The following is a 12,787-nucleotide window of genomic DNA, read 5'->3' on the forward strand; positions in this document are numbered from 1 at the left end:
AGAGCTCCTCCCCCTAATGAAAGTGGGGTTTAGTGAGTCATTGCTCCAATTTCAACAACAATTGCCATAAACAAGAATTAAACTAAGTGTAAAGGAAGAAGAAGAAGAAGAATGAAGTGCTTAAAACTTGTAAAAATGAAGGAGAAAAGTTCCAATAGAAAAGCCAAAAATGAGCTTTCCGGAGAGTACCCGGAAGTTCTTACAAAGCCAAGTAAAAGTGCTAAAAGTGAATAAAAATGCTAAGTGTTAAAAAGTAATCAAAGTGTAAAAGTGTAAAAGTCCTCTCAAGTACAAACTCAATCTCTATTTATACTAGTCCTAAACTCTTTCAAAGATCTTCAAGTGGACTAGCAATGTGGGCTTTCTCATTGTTGAATTCTTGGCTCAATTGGAAGTGTTGCTAGACTTGGAATGGAAGAGTTCATTCATCATGTTTCTGGCCCATTGGCTTGGCGTTATTGGCACTAACTCCAGGCCAAATGCACGTTGGCAACGTGCTTGACATTTTCCTGGAAGTGAAGTATGAGACTTGGGCGTTGCTAGCCCAAGTTGTTGCCAACAACTTGCTTTTCCTCTTCTTGGCCTTACTTTCATGCTAAATGTAGCCCAGAATTTGAGTGTCAACCTTCAGCTTCAATATGGACTATTATACATCATTGGAAAGCTCTTGATGTCTATTTTCTAATGCCACTGGAATCACCTCAATTGGACTTTCCTAGCTCAAGTTATGGTTCCTCAAAGAAGGTAAGGTCAAGCTGCCAAGTTGTTGCCAAGTTGTTGTGAATAACGCACCCTCAACCCCAAGTTGGCAACGTGCCCGTGCATCACTCTCCCAAGGCAAGGACTTGGGGCTGGCGTTGTTGCAAAACACGCCCCCCTTGTGGCACGTTGGCAACGTGCTCGACCCACACCCCAAGGCCAATCTCTAGCTTTCTTGAATTTCACTTCATGTTCTTGTTTTTAGGGCCTAAAGATGACTCTGGTTTGGCTTCAATTTTGTGCTCCATCATAGACTATTATATATGGTTGGAAAGCTCTGAATGTCAGCTTTCCAATGCAACTGGAAGCACTCAATTTGGATCTCTGTAGCTCAAGATATCTTCCATTGAAGAGGACATGGTCAGGCTGCCTTGTTGGAGTTGTTGTGAATAACGCCCATACATTCAAGTTAGCAACGTGCACCACAATTTCCTGGCGTTGTTGTGAATAACTCCTTCTCTTTAGCACGTTGGCAACGTGCTCGAGCCCTTCTCAAGGCTCCAAACAATGCTTCCCACGTTGGCAACTTGATTTTGGCGTTGGCAACGTGAATGGTGAGGCTTGTGGACGTTAGCCACTTGAATGGTGCGGCCATTGGGCGTTGGCAACGTGGTTGGTGCACATTCTGGCGTTGCCAACTTGGTGTTGGCGTTGCCAACTTGGTGTTGGCGTTGGCAACTTGGTGACATCCTCCCCTGGTGGCTCCTGGCGTTGCCAACTTGGTGTTCAAATTGGCAACTTGCAATACTTCATTCCCTTGCATTTGGGGCTTAAGTTTCCCTCTGATTTGAGCTTCCATTCCTTGCCACATTATGGACTATTGTATATCGTTGGAAAGCTCTTGATGTCAGCTTCTCAACGCAATTGGAATCATGTCAATTGGATCCTTGTGGTTCGAGATATTCATCCTTGAAGAGGGGAAGGTCAGGCTGCAATTTCCGCTGATTGTGCACTAGCACGTTGCCAACTTGGTTTCCAAGTTGCCAACGTGCTACACCTCCTGGCAGCACCACTTTGGGCGTTGGCAACTTGGAAATCAAGTTGCCAACGTGCTCTCTCATCCTGGTTGCATCAATTGGGCGTTGCCAACTTGAGGATCAAGTTGGCAACATGCATCTCCTTCTTGCTCCAAGATTTCCTTGCATCATTGTCTTCTTGCTTCATCACCTATCATAAACCAAAGAAATAGCTTCAAAGTCTTACCAATTCATGCACAAATTCCATGAGATTCATTCATACTCATTCATGTATATATTCTTTAAATCATTTGCATGAATTTGGCTAGAATCACATGTTCCTTGGTATTCTCATGCATGAAGATAAAACTCATAAAAGGACTTGTTTATTTAGAGAAAATGAGTGAAACTAAGCTAAAACCAACTAAACTAACTAGCTAATATAGTAAATATGCAAATGCATCACAACACCAAACTTAAACCTTGCTTGTCCTCAAGCAACAAAAGAACTATGCACAAAGATTTCTTTTAATTGGAATGAGTTGAGGAATAGCTTGTAATACCTTGGTGAGTGAAGTGATTAGGTGATAGTGGGGTGAACTCTGAATTATGTGTTCATGCAAGGGTCCCAGTGCTTATCAGTCCTTACATTTTGGAAGTCTTAGATCTTAGGACTTTCATTCAAATGATATCATGGAGATCTCTTTATATGTAATCACCTTGAAGCAGCTTATAATTTTTGTGCTTTGACCTCGACTCTAAGTGTCATGTCTCAAGGCGGCTCTTTAGATAAGCTTTCAATCAATACTCCTAAACCAGTTGGTTTTAAGGTATTAGGTGTTAAAGCACCCCCAAGGATTTACTTGCTCAAGCCTCTTTCCTTGACACACTTCAACCACAAGCATTTACTAGGATAGCAACTCTTTTGAGTTTTTGTTTCTTTCTTTCTTTTTCTGCCTAGTAATTGATGCTCAGAGCCTTGGGCCATGTTCTTTTTGTTTTTGCACTTTCTTTTCTTCCTTTTGCTTTGTTTGCTGCTTCTTGGATCAATAGATTTTGAGAATCTCTACAATACTTCTTTGAACTTCATGTCCTGCCTATGAGCTCCCATGCAAGTTTTCACAAGCATGCAACCTCAATACATGATCATACTACTAGAACCACCACTTCTCCTAATCTTTTGCTTGCCTCAAAAACTGATTTTATTCCTCAATCCTTCTTTTCAAAGAACTTTCATGTGATGCATTCTTGAAAATTGAGTGCAAACAAGTTTTGAAGATAAGAATGTTGTGAATAATCAAGCATCTTGCTTATTATAAAGAAAGACTATGCTATGAAGGCAGGCGGGAATATAAAGAGAAAATTATATGATGCAGACAAACAGGGCAAATAAGGATACAATCCAACTTTCAATCACAGCAACATTTGATGTAAAATATCACTTAACAATACAACCTGTTGGAGTTCACTTGCTTTTCTTCTCATCATCATCATTGCTAGCCTTTATGTTCATCTTTTGCTTCTTTGATTGATGATGCTTAATCCCTCCAAAGGCTTGTATGACATTCTACAATGATATTAAAAGTTGCTTGTTCCCCAAGCACTTAGAAACAGTGGTTAATCTGCATGATTTATTTGTGGGCTTTTTGAACTTACTTTGGTGTGGGAACACCAAACTTAGTACCTTGCCAATGCATCAAATTAACCATGTGTGAAACTCTTTCTTCTTTTTCTAAGGTAATAGACTAAAAACTAGAAAACAGCAAGATAATTAACTAGTCCGTCTAAATGCATGAAGCTAGCCTTATGGCAGAAAGTGAGAATGTGTTTTATGATGGGATTTTGGTGGAACACCAAACTTAGAATCCTTCATTCTCCCTTAGATTGTTTTGGTGTGCAACACCAAACTTAGCTTCTTGCAATCTAGATGAAACTAATTAACAGTTTTATTGAATTAGATATGAAAAGATGGTTACCTCTGGTTGGGTTGCCTCCCAACAAGCGCTCTTTTATTGTCACTAGCTTGACATTTGTCCCTCTTTAGGGCGGATGATGATCATAGTGCCTTAATCCTTCCCCTCTCACCGTGAGCTTCCTTCCAGTATCATTCTTGATGATTTCCACATGTTCAAGTGAGAGGATTTTGTTCACTGTGTAGTATCCAGAAAAGTGTGGAGATGTCTCTTTTGGTTGGTAAGTTAGCATCACTTTATCCCCTGGTGAGAAGTCTTCAGTGGAGATTTTCTTGTTTCTCCATCCTCTTGGCATTTTCTTCTTGGGACTCTCTTCTTTTCCAGGAGATAGTTCAGGTTTTGGAATCTCAATTTTTGGACAGTCCTTGCTATGAATCTTAAATGCTGACTTTGATTGCAGCTTCTCCTCTATTCTTTGAGCTTGTTGCAGCACCTCCACCTCTTCATTTTCTTTCCTGCATGAGCTTGGAAGTGCCTCATCAAGTGCCTCTTTCAAGTTTGGATCTATGGAATCAATCTTCATACACTCTTCCTCTTGGGTGGAGTCTTGCAAATTCTTGAAGACATGGAACACTATATGCTCATCATGCACCCTTAGCATTAATTCTCCTTTTTCGACATCTATCAATGCCCTGGCAGTAGCTAAAAAGGGCCTCCCTAGAATAATGGGAGTGTTGTCATCTTCCTCTATGTCTAGGATGACAAAGTCAACTGGGAGGAAAAATTTGTCCACCTTTACTAATACATTCTCTACAACCCCAAGTGCTTGTTGAATAGATTTATCTGCCATTTGAAGGGCTATCTTTGTAGGTTTCAATTCATGAATCTGAAGCTTCCTCATCAAAGATAGAGGCATCAAATTTATGCTTGCACCAAGATCACAAAATGCTCTCTCAATCATCATGTTACCTATTGTGCAGGGGATGTGAAAGCTCCCTGGGTCTTTCATCTTCTTTGGCAACTTTTTCTGGATGATGGCACTACACTCCCTGGTCATCACAACCGTTTGTCCCTCTTTCAAGGCTCTTTTCTTTGTCAATAATTCCTTCATGAACTTAGCATATAGGGGCATCTGTTCAAGTGCTTCAATGAAGGGGATGTTGATGTGTAGTGTCTTGAATATTTCCAAGAATTTGGAATATTGCTTCTCTTTGTTCTCTTCTTTAAACCTTTGAGGGTATGGGAGTATTGGTTGGTATGCTTTCACTGCCTCCTTCTTAGCTAATTTATCACTTTGTGTATAGGTTTCTTGCTCCTGCTTTTGTTCCTTCACCTCTTCTTTTAAGCCTTCTTTGATGTGCTCTTCCTGAGTAATGGCTTCTGTCTCCACTTTCTTCCCACTTCTCAGGGTGATTGCTTTACACTCCTCCCATTTTATGGCTTTTTCTGTGTCTCTAGGGTTGGGTATCGTATCACTTGGAAGAACATTGGTTGGTCGCTCTGCTTGTTTGGCTATTTGTCCCACTTGTCTCTCAATATTCTTCATGATGACCTCATGTTCCTTGTGTCCCTTAGCTAAGGCTTGAGTGGTTTGAGCAAGTGCTTGCAAGGTTGCTTCAAGACTTGAGATTCTAGTCTCATGATGGTCAATTGGGGATATGATGGGGGTTGATTGTTGTTGGAAGTTGTTGGGTGGATTAGTGTGGTAATTCTGTGTGTTGGATGTTGGTGCAGGGAAGTTGTTTTGGTGAGTTTGTGAGTTATTGTGAGGGTGTTGATATGTGTTTTGTGTTTTTCTATATTGGTTAGTGTTGTTGGCATGGTGGTTTTGGTTATTTGTGGTGCGGGTGTGATTGTGGTTGTTGTTCTTTTGCCAATGGTTTTCACCCCACTTTAGATTGGGATGATTTCTCCAAGATGAATTGTATGTATCACCATGAAATTCATCCTGAGAATTTGAAGTGTTCTGCATGTATTGAACTCGTTCTTGTGGTTGCTCAACCGTGGCCCCTTCACCTTGGCTCCATTCAAGTGATGGTTGATTTGTTGTGTTCACTGATGCAAGTTGCATACCATCCATTCTCTTTGTTATCATCTCCATTTGTTGTTGGATTTGTTGGTGCATTAACTTGTTTTGTGCCAAGATAGCATCAACACCTTCAAGCTCCATTACACCTTTCTTTGGGATCGGATTATGTTGCCTCTCTGATGAGTAATAATACTGATTGTTTGCCACAATCTCAATGAGGTCTTGAGCCTCTTCGGCAGTTTTCATCATGTTGAGTGATCCTCCTGATGAGTAGTCTAGTCCCTTCCTTGCTTCTAAGTTTAAACCTTCATAGAAGTTTTGGAGCTTGACCCAGTCACTAAACATGTCAGGTGGACATCTTCTCATGAGTGCCTTATACCTTTCCCAGGCTTCATACAATGACTCCCCTTCCATCTGCCTGAAAGTTTGAACCTCTGTCTTCAACTTAATGATTCTTTGAGGTGGGTAGAACTTCGCTAGAAATCTGCCCATCAGGTCATTCCAATCATTGAGGCTTTCCTTGGGGAATGATTCTAGCCATTGAGTGGCTTTATCCCTCAAAGAGAATGGAAATAGTAACAACTTGTAGACATCTGGATGCACTCCATTTGTCTTCACTGTATTGCATATCCTCAGAAAAACAGATAGATGTTGATTTGGGTCTTCAAGAGGTCCCCCTCCATAAGAGCAATTGTTCTGTACCAAAGTGATGAGCTGAGGTTTTAACTCAAAGTTATTGGCCTGAACATTTGGAGTGGCTATACTACTCCCACAATGTCTTGGGTCAGGGATAGTATATGAAGACAACACCCTTCTAGCGTGTCCACCATTATTGTTGACCCCTCCAGGAGGATTTGGCATCTCATCCTCCATGGTTTGATCTTCTTCCTCTGACTCCTCTGACCCTTCTTCACCAACTATGAACTTTCCTCTTTCTGCTCTCCTTATCCTTCGGAGGGTTCTCTCGTCCTCAATATTACGTCTACTAGCTCCTGACATACACAAACAAACCAAAATCACAAGTGAGACACTCTAAAACTAGAGTGGAATTGGAGTTAGTGAAACAAAGTATCAAACAGTTAGTGGGCTTAACAAAAAATACTAAAAAAATGCTTAATCTAAACCACCTTTCACTTAATCATTGTCAATCTTTCCAATCCCCGGCAACGGCGCCAAAAACTTGATACGTGAAAATTAGGATTTCACGTATAACCGGCAAGTATACCGGGTCGTATCAAGTAATAAAACTCACTAAGAGTGAGGTCGATCCCACGAGGATTGGTAGATTAAGCAACTTTAGTTAAATGGTAGATTTAGTCAAGCAAACATAGTTTTGATTTCATGAGCATTTTGATTTTTGAACATAATTGTAAGAATTTAAATGGCAAAGAATGTAAAGAACTAGAAGATAGAAATAAAGTAAAAGTAAATAGCGGAAACTTAAATTGCAAGAAACTTAAATGACATCAAAAGTAAATTGCAAGAAGATAAAGTGCTGAATTCTAAAGAGCATAAGAGTAAGGAATAAAGAAACAGAATGTAAATGACAAGAACAATAAATTGCAAGAATGTAGAAGGGAATTGGGTAATGGGTTTTCAAACACTAAGAACAAAAGAAATGAGAATTAATGATGGAGAGGATCATTAGGGATCAGAGATGTTAGTTTTCATGAATTGATGTTAGTCAAATCCTTCTCAATCATGGGTATAGATCTATGGCAAATGGGTGATTGAACCCCAATCTCTTGGTGATTCAATCTCTCTCAACATAACCAATTGCCACTCTCGTGATCTAATTGTTCATGAGAAGAGATGAAGCTCAAATATTATCCAGCCACACAATTTCTATAATCTCAACCAAGGAGAGTTATATCTCACATACTAACCAAGGTATATTGATTAAAGAAATCATGAAAGGATGAACTCTAAACTGAATTATGTGGCTCATTCCTCAAATTCACCACATAATTCATATAGATTAACCCCTCTCTCGATGGTGGTTGAATCTGTGAAGATCAAGAGTTCCCTCTTTAGATCAACCACTAGAATTGAGGAGGGAAGATGGGTTCATCAATCCATTCCAACAAACAGAGCTCCTCCCCCTAATGAAAGTGGGGTTTAGTGAGTCATTGCTCCAATTTCAACAACAATTGCCATAAACAAGAATTAAACTAAGTGTAAAGGAAGAAGAAGAAGAAGAATGAAGTGCTTAAAACTTGTAAAAATGAAGGAGAAAAGTTCCAATAGAAAAGCCAAAAATGAGCTTTCCGGGAGAGTACCCGGAAGTTCTTACAAAGCCAAGTAAAAGTGCTAAAAGTGAATAAAAATGCTAAGTGTTAAAAAGTAATCAAAAGTGTAAAAGTGTAAAAAGTCCTCTCAAGTACAAACTCAATCTCTATTTATACTAGTCCTAAAACTCTTTCAAAGATCTTCAAGTGGACTAGCAATGTGGGCTTTCTCATTGTTGAATTCTTGGCTCAATTGGAAGTGTTGCTAGACTTGGAATGGAAGAGTTCATTCATCATGTTTCTGGCCCATTGGCTTGGCGTTATTGGCACTAACTCCAGGCCAAATGCACGTTGGCAACGTGCTTGACATTTTCTTGGAAGTGAAGTATGAGACTTGGGCGTTGCTAGCCCAAGTTGTTGCCAACAACTTGCTTTTCCTCTTCTTGGCCTTACTTTCATGCTAAATGTAGCCCAGAATTTGAGTGTCAACCTTCAGCTTCAATATGGACTATTATACATCATTGGAAAGCTCTTGATGTCTATTTTCTAATGCCACTGGAATCACCTCAATTGGACTTTCCTAGCTCAAGTTATGGTTCCTCAAAGAAGGTAAGGTCAAGCTGCCAAGTTGTTGCCAAGATGTTGTGAATAACGCACCCTCAACCCCAAGTTGGCAACGTGCCCGTGCATCACTCTCCCAAGGCAAGGACTTGGGGCTGGCGTTGTTGCAAAACACGCCCCCCTTGTGGCACGTTGGCAACGTGCTCGACCCACACCCCAAGGCCAATCTCTAGCTTTCTTGAATTTCACTTCATGTTCTTGTTTTTAGGGCCTAAAGATGACTCTGGTTTGGCTTCAATTTGTGCTCCATCATAGACTATTATATATGGTTGGAAAGCTCTGAATGTCAGCTTTCCAATGCAACTGGAAGCACTCAATTTGGATCTCTGTAGCTCAAGATATCTTCCATTGAAGAGGACATGGTCAGGCTGCCTTGTTGGAGTTGTTGTGAATAACGCCCATACATTTCAAGTTAGCAACGTGCACCACAATTTCCTGGCATTGTTGTGAATAACTCCTTCTCTTTAGCACGTTGGCAACGTGCTCGAGCCCTTCTCAAGGCTCCAAACAATGCTTCCCACGTTGGCAACTTGATTTTGGCGTTGGCAACGTGAATGGTGAGGCTTGTGGACGTTAGCCACTTGAATGGTGCGGCCATTGGGCGTTGGCAACGTGGTTGGTGCACATTCTGGCGTTGCCAACTTGGTGTTGGCGTTGCCAACTTGGTGTTGGCGTTGGCAACTTGGTGACATCCTCCCCTGGTGGCTCCTGGCGTTGCCAACTTGGTGTTCAAGTTGGCAACTTGCAATACTTCATTCCCTTGCATTTGGGGCTTAAGTTTCCCTCTGATTTGAGCTTCCATTCCTTGCCACATTATGGACTATTGTATATCGTTGGAAAGCTCTTGATGTCAGCTTCTCAACGCAATTGGAATCATGTCAATTGGATCCTTGTGGTTCGAGATATTCATCCTTGAAGAGGGGAAGGTCAGGCTGCAATTTCCGCTGATTGTGCACTAGCACGTTGCCAACTTGGTTTCCAAGTTGCCAACGTGCTACACCTCCTGGCAGCACCACTTTGGGCGTTGGCAACTTGGAAATCAAGTTGCCAACGTGCTCTCTCATCCTGGTTGCATCAATTGGGCGTTGCCAACTTGAGGATCAAGTTGGCAACATGCATCTCCTTCTTGCTCCAAGATTTCCTTGCATCATTGTCTTCTTGCTTCATCACCTATCATAAACCAAAGAAATAGCTTCAAAGTCTTACCAATTCATGCACAAATTCCATGAGATTCATTCATACTCATTCATGTATATATTCTTTAAATCATTTGCATGAATTTGGCTAGAATCACATGTTCCTTGGTATTCTCATGCATGAAGATAAAACTCATAAAAGGACTTGTTTATTTAGAGAAAATGAGTGAAACTAAGCTAAAACCAACTAAACTAACTAGCTAATATAGTAAATATGCAAATGCATCAAGTACTGCTTGGTGCATTTTGCATTCCAGACAGACTTTGAGAAATCAAATTGACTTGTTGAGTCAATATTTTATTCTGAGCCAATATGGCATTCAGAGTATCAATCTCAAGAACTCCTTTCTTCTGATTAGTCCCATTGTTCACAGGATTCCTTTCAGAAGTGTACATGAATTGGTTATTTGCAACTATTTCAATCAGTTCTTGAGCTTCTGCAGGCGTCTTCTTCAGATGAAGAGATCCTCCAGCAGAGCTATCCAATGACATCTTGGACAGTTCAGAGAGACCATCATAGAAAATACCTATGATGCTCCATTCAGAAAGCATATCAGAGGGACACTTTCTAATCAATTGTTTGTATCTTTCCCAAGCTTCATAGAGGGATTCACCTTCCTTCTGTCTGAAGGTTTGGACTTCCACTCTAAGCTTACTCAATTTTTGAGGTGGAAAGAACTTTGCCAAGAAGGCATTGACTAGCTTTTCCCAAGAGTTCAGGCTGTCTTTAGGTTGTAAGTCCAACCATATTCTAGCTCTGTCTCTTACAGCAAAAGGGAATAGCATAAGTCTGTAGACCTCAGGGTCAACCCCATTAGTCTTGACAGTGTCACAGATTTGCAAGAATTCAGCTAAGAACCGATGAGGATCTTCCAATGGAAGTTCATGGAATTTGCAATTCTGTTGCATTAGAGAAACTAATTGAGGCTTAAGCTCAAAGTTGTTTGCTCCAATGGCAGGGATAGAGATGCTTCTCCCATAGAAGTCGGGAGTAGATGCAGTAAAGTCACCCAGCACCTTCCCTGCATTATTTGCATTGTTGTTGTTTTCGGCTGCCATGTCTTCTTCTTTGAAGATTTCTGTTAGGTCCTCTACAGAGAGTTGTGCCTTAGCTTCTCTTAGCTTTCTGATGAGCGGATAATTTGTACGCTTTTTGGCATTGTTTTTAGTATGTTTTTAGGATGATCTAGTTAGTTTTTAGTATATTTTTATTAGTTTTTAGCTAAAATTCACTTTTCTGGACTTTACTATGAGTTTGTGTGTTTTTCTGTGATTTCAGGTATTTTCTGGCTGAAATTGAGGGACCTGAGCAAAAATCTGATTCAGAGACTGAAAAGGACTACAGATGCTGTTGGATTCTGACCTCCCTGCACTCGAAGTGAATTTTCTGGAGCTACAGAAGCCCAATTGGCGCGCTCTCAACGGCGTTGGAAAGTAGACATCCTGGGATTTCCAGCAATATATGATAGTCCATACTTTGCCCAAGAATTGATGGCCCAAACCGGCGTTCAAAGTCACCCTCAGAATTCCCAGCGTTAAACGCCGGAACTGGCACAAGAATGGGAGTTAAACGCCCAAACTGGCACCAAAGCTGGCGTTTAACTCCAAGAAGAGTCTCTACACGAAAAATGCTTCATTGCTCAGCCCAAGCACACACCAAGTGGGCCCAGAAGTGGATTTTTTTGTCATTTACTCATCTTTGTAAACCTTAGGCTACTAGTTTTCTATAAGTAGGACCTTTTACTATTGTATTTTCATCTTTGGACATCTAGTTCTTAGATCATCTGGGGGCTGGCCTCACGGCCATGCCTAGACCTTGTTCTTATGTATTTTCAACGGTGGAGTTTCTACACACCATAGATTAAGGTGTGGAGCTCTGGTGTACCTCGAGTATTAATGCAATTACTATTGTTCTTCTATTCAATTCCGCTTGTTCTTCAACTTGATGAATGTGATGATCTGTGACACTCATCATCATTCTCACCTATGAACGTGTGACTGACAACCACCTCCGTTCTACCTTAGATTGGGTGAATATCTCTTGGATTCCTGATACACGATGCATGGTTGATCGCCTGACAACCGAGCCAGCCATTCCGGGAGATCAGAGTCTTCGTGGTATAGGCAAGAACTGATAGCGGCATTCAAGAGAATCTGGAAGGTCTAACCTTGTCTGTGGTATTCTGAGTAGAATTCAATGATTGAATGACTGTGACGTGCTTCAAACTCCTGAGGGCGGGGCGTTAGTGACAGACGCAAAAGAATCACTGGATTCTATTCCGGCCTGATCGAGAACCGACAGATGGATAGCCGTGCCGTGACAGGGTGCGTTGAACATTTCCACTGAGAGGATGGGAGGTAGCCACTGACAACGGTGAAACCCTTGCATAAGCTTGCCATGGAAAGGAGTAAGAAGGATTGGATGAAGACAGTAGGAAAGCAGAGAGACGGAAGGGACCAAGCATCTCCATTCGCTTATCTGAAGCTCTTACTAATGAATTACATAAGTATCTCTATCTTTATCTTTATGTTTTATTCATCATCTATACCCATTTGAGTCTGCCTGACTAAGATTTACAAGGTGACCATAGCTTGCTTCATACCAACAATCTCCGTGGGATCGACTCTTACTCGCGTAAGGTTTATTACTTGGACGACCCAGTGCACTTGCTGGTCAGTGGTGCAAAGTTGTAGTGATCACAATTTTCGCCCACCACTTTCGCTTCAAGGTCCTTTCAGGTTCAGGGTCAGCTTCAACAAGAATGCCTTTGTCTTTGTTCCTGCTCATATGAAAGAGAAGAGAACAAGAAAATGTGGAATCCTCTATGTCACAGTATAGAGATTCCTTGAGGTATCAGAGAAGAAGAAAATTAGAAGGAAGAGGTAGAAGAATTCGAACTTAATCAGATAGAGTTCGAATTGTGCATTGAGAAGGAGTGGTACTCCATAAATAGAAGGATGTGAGAAGAGGGGAAGAAAGTTTCGAAAATTAAGTGAAAGATTTTAAAAACATTTTGAAAAACTTTAATTGATTTTCGAAAACCAAGAGTGGGAAAGAAATCAAGTAATTTTTTGAAAAAGATTT

The 12,787-nt window shown here is 40.9% G+C and overlaps 1 non-coding gene across 1 annotated transcript; it reads left to right on the plus strand.

Annotated features, from left to right (window-relative positions):
* Positions 1-10,248: 10,248 nt before the first annotated feature.
* LOC130963985 (small nucleolar RNA R71) lies at positions 10,249-10,356 on the plus strand. The gene has a single exon (XR_009080100.1). It is a non-coding gene; the product is annotated as a small nucleolar RNA R71 (small nucleolar RNA).
* The last annotated feature ends 2,431 nt before the right edge of the window (positions 10,357-12,787 follow it).

The sequence above is a fragment of the Arachis stenosperma genome, chromosome 2 (genome assembly GCF_014773155.1).
Source record: "Arachis stenosperma cultivar V10309 chromosome 2, arast.V10309.gnm1.PFL2, whole genome shotgun sequence".
NCBI lineage: Eukaryota > Viridiplantae > Streptophyta > Magnoliopsida > Fabales > Fabaceae > Arachis > Arachis stenosperma.